The following is a 5,039-nucleotide window of genomic DNA, read 5'->3' on the forward strand; positions in this document are numbered from 1 at the left end:
ACAAATATCATTTTGAGGAGCTACTGTAATTACAAATCTTTTATCCGCAATTCCTTATTTAGGAATAGATTTAGTTCAATGATTATGAGGAGGATTCGCTGTTGATGACGCTACTTTAACTCGATTTTTTACATTTCATTTTATTTTACCATTTATTGTTCTTGCTATAACAATAATTCATTTATTATTTTTACACCAAACAGGATCTAATAATCCTATTGGATTAAATTATAATATTGATAAAATTCCTTTCCATCCTTATTTTACATTTAAGGATATTGTAGGTTTTATTATAATAATTTTTATTTTAATTTCATTAGTATTAATTAGTCCTAATTTATTAGGAGACCGACATAATTTTATCCCAGCTAACCCTTTAGTTACACCTGCTCATATTCAACCAGAATGATATTTTTTATTTGCTTACGCAATTTTACGTTCAATTCCTAATAAATTAGGAGGAGTTATCGCATTAGTTTTATCAATTGCAATTTTAATAATTTTACCTTTTTAAAATTTAAGAAAATTCCGAGGAATCCAATTTATCCAATTAATCAAATTTTATTTTGATCTATACTAGTTACAGTAATTTTATTAACATGAATTGGAGCACGACCAGTTGAAGAACCTTATGTATTGATTGGACAAATTTTAAATGATGAGACAATTTATTAAACTAATAGTTAATGAGCTTGAACAAGCATATGTTTTGAAAACATAAGATAGATTTAAATTTCCTATTAACTTTACTAAAATAAATTCACTATAACAAAGAAAATAATAAAATTTTAAAACCAATAAAAAATAATAAATAATTTAAAGAAAAAGATAAAAAACATTTTCATGCTAAATATATTAATTTATCATAACGAAATCGAGATAAAATAAAAACAAAAGAAATAAAAGTTAATTTAATATAAAATAATAAATTAAAAACATCACATCCTAAAAAAATTACACAAAATAATATTCTTATAAATAAAATTCTTGCATATTCAGCTATAAAAATTAAAGCAAATCCTTCTCTTCTGTATTCTACATTAAACCCTTTAGCAAAATCAAAAGGTGTACGATTAGTTTCAGCTAAAGAAATAGTTAATTAAACTAAACCTATAGGAAATAAAATAATTAAAAACCATATATAAATTTAATAATTAAAAAAATAAATTATATTAAATTTACCAAATAAAAAAATAAAAGATAATAAAATTAAAGCTAATCTAACTTCACACGAAATAGTTTGAGCTACAGCTCGTAATCCTCCTAATAAAGCATAATTAGAATTTGAAGATCAACCAGCTACTATAACAGTACACACCACCTAATCTTGTACAACATAAAAAAAATAAACCTCCTTAATTAAAAGAATATAATTTAACAAAAAAAGGTATACATATTAAAACAAATAAAGATAAAAATAAAGAAAAAATTGGAGAAATATAATATCTTAAATAATAAGATAATAATGGATAAGTTTGTTCTTTTGTAAATAATTTAATTGCATCACAAAAAGGTTGAGGAATTCCTATTAAACCAACTTAATTAGGACCTTTACGAATTTGAATATAACCTAAAACTTTACGTTCTAATAAAGTTAAAAAAGCTAAACTTACTAATACACAAATAACTAATAATGAACTTCCAATTAATGATAAAACAAATTCTATATAAAACAAGTACTATTTGTAAAATAATTTACATAAATAAATTCTAAATTTATTGCACTAATCTGTCAAAATAGTTTTATATTAATAATATTCATATTCAAAAATATAATTATTTTAATATTTGGTCCTTTCGTACTAAAATATTATAATTTTTTAAAGATAGAAACTAACCTGGCTTACACCGGTTTGAACTCAGATCATGTAAGAATTTAAAAGTCGAACAGACTTAAAATTTGAACGGCTACACCCAAAATTATATCTTAATCCAACATCGAGGTCGCCATCTTTTTTATCGATATGAACTCTCCAAAAAAATTACGCTGTTATCCCTAAGGTAACTTAATTTTTTAATCATTATTAATGGATCAATTATTCATAAATTAATGTTTTTAAAAATTAAAAGTTTTTTAAATTTCACCCCAATAAAATATTTTAATTTATTAAAATTAAGTTAATCTTTATAATTAAAATAAATAAAATATAAAGATTTATAGGGTCTTCTCGTCTTTTAAATAAATTTTATCTTTTTGACTAAAAAATAAAATTCTAAAGAAAATTTAAATGAAACAGTTAATATTTCGTCCAACCATTCATTCCAGCCTTCAATTAAAAGACTAATGATTATGCTACCATTGCACAGTCAAAATACTGCGGCCATTTAAAAAATTTCAGTGGGCAGGTTGGACATTATATATAATTCAAAAAGACATGTTTTTGTTTAACAGGCGAACATTATTTTTGCCGAATTCTTTACTTAATTTTAAATATTAAAGGTAATATTTTAATAAATAATTAAAATTTAATAAATAATTTAATTTATAAAATAAATTATAACACACTTTTTAATAATTGCTAATTCTAAGCATATATTTATCAAATTTATTTATTATTTTTAAAAATGTATTTTATAGCTTATCCCATAAAATATTAAAATTATAAATTATTTAATTAATAAAATTAAATAAATAAATTTATAATTCCTAAATTAAATTTATTTCTTAAAAAACAAGATACCTTTAAAAACGAATAAAATTTCATTTCTATTATAATATTTTAAATAATTTTTTCAGATTAACTTATATATTATATTAACTCTTTTAAAATCGAGAAAAATAAATATTTATTTTTTATTTAATAAACGCTGATACACAAGGTACAATTTTCTTTTACAATTAAATTTTTTCAAATTATTTCAATTTTCTTTTACAATTCTAATAAACTATTATTAAAATTATTTTTTCTTTAAACAATACTAAAAGTTTTAAATTAAATTAAAATTTAAATCTAATCAATTTATTAAATCTAATCAATTTATATTGATTTGTACAAAAATCTTTTCAATGTAAATGAAATGCTGTACTTAATAAGCTTTAAATTGTCATTCTAGATACACTTTCCAGTACTTTTATTATGTTACGACTTATCTTACCTTATAATAAGAGCGACGTGTACATATTTTAGAGCTAAAATCAAATTATTAATCTATATAATTTTACTACCAAATCCACTTTCAAAAATTTTTTCATAATTTTATCCATTTAAATAATTGTATTGTAACCCATTATTACTTAAATATAAGCTACACCTTGATCTGATATAAATTTTTATTAAAATTATTTAATATTATTATTCATATAAAATATTCTGATAACGATGGTATATAAACTGATTACAAACTTAAGTAGGGTCCATCGTGGATTATCGATTATTACATTAATATTATTACAAATTTAATTAATATACGATCAACAGGAATTACATTAGACCGAATACCTTTATTTGTTTGATCAGTTGTTATTACTGCTTTATTACTTTTGTTATCATTACCAGTATTAGCTGGAGCTATTACTATGTTATTAACAGACCGAAAATTAAATACCTCATTTTTGATCCAGCTGGAGGAGGAGACCCAATTTTATACCAACATTTATTTTGATTTTATGGACACCCTGAAGTATTCGGAATAATTTCTCATATTATTAGCCAAGAATCTGGTAAAAAGGAAACTTTTGGTTCTTTACGAATAATTTAAGCTATACTTGCTATTGGATTATTAGGATTTATTGTATGAGCTCACCACATATTTACAGTAGGTATAGATGTAGATACTCGAGCTAATTTTACTTCTGCAACTATAATTATTGCTGTTCCTACTGGTATTAAAATTTTTAGATGATTAGCAACTTTACATTGAACTCAACTTTCTTACTCTCCAGCTATTTTATGAGCTTTAGGGTTTGTATTTTTATTTACAGTTGGAGGATTAACAGGAGTAGTATTAGCTAATTTATCAGTTGATATTATTCTTCATGACACTTACTATGTTGTAGCTCACTTCCATTATGTATTATCAATAGGAGCTGTATTCGCTATTATAGCAGGATTTATTCACTGATATCCTTTATTTACAGGATTAACATTAAATGCTAAATGATTAAAAAGTCTATTTATTATTATATTTATTGGAGTAAATTAAACATTTTTCCCTGAACATGCTGGTATACCTCGACGTTATTCAGATTATCCAGATGCTTATACAACTTGAAATGTAGTATCAACTATTGGATCTTCAATTTCATTATTAGGTATTTTATTCTTTTTTAATATTATTTGAGAAAGTTTAGTATCACAACGACAAGTAATTTACCCAATTCAATTAAATTCATCTATTGAATAATACCAAAATACACCCCCTGCTGAACATAGATATTCTGAATTACCTCTTTTAACAAATTAATTTCTAATAAGGCAGATTAGTGCAATGGATTTAAGCTACATATATGTATAAAGTATTTTACTTTTTTTAAATTAATGTCTACATGAGCTAATTTAGGTTTACAAGATAGAGCTTCTCCTTTAATGGAACATTTAATTTTTTTTCATGACCACGCATTATTAATTTTAGTTATAATTACTGTATTAGTTGGATATTTAATATTCATATTATTTTTTAATAACTACGTAAATCGATCCCTTTTACATGGACAACTAATTGAAATAATTTGAAATATTTTACCAGCAATTATTTTATTATTTATTGCTCTTCCTTCTTTACGATTATTATACTTATTAGATGAAATTAATGAAACTTCAGTTACTTTAAAAAGTATTGGTCATCAATGATACTGAAGTTATGAATATTCTGATTTTAATAATATTGAATTTGACTCTTATATAATTCCTACATATGATTTAGGAACTGATGGATTTCGATTATTAGATGTTGATAGCCGAGTAGTTTTACCTATAAACTCACAAATTCGAATTTTAGTAACAGCTGCAGATGTAATTCATTCTTGAACAATCCCAGCTTTAGGAGTTAAGGTTGATGGAACACCAGGTCGATTAAATCAAACAAATTTTTTTATTAAC

General features: G+C 22.9%; 2 pseudogenes; one reads left to right on the plus strand and one right to left on the minus strand.

Annotated features, from left to right (window-relative positions):
* Positions 1-759: 759 nt before the first annotated feature.
* On the minus strand, positions 760-2,022 carry LOC127012093 (NADH-ubiquinone oxidoreductase chain 1-like; annotated as a pseudogene).
* A 1,055-nt stretch (positions 2,023-3,077) lies between these two features.
* Positions 3,078-4,406, plus strand: LOC122818559 (cytochrome c oxidase subunit 1-like; annotated as a pseudogene).
* The last annotated feature ends 633 nt before the right edge of the window (positions 4,407-5,039 follow it).

The sequence above is a fragment of the Drosophila biarmipes genome, unplaced genomic scaffold (assembly GCF_025231255.1).
Source record: "Drosophila biarmipes strain raj3 unplaced genomic scaffold, RU_DBia_V1.1 ptg000019l, whole genome shotgun sequence".
NCBI classification, from domain to species: domain Eukaryota; kingdom Metazoa; phylum Arthropoda; class Insecta; order Diptera; family Drosophilidae; genus Drosophila; species Drosophila biarmipes.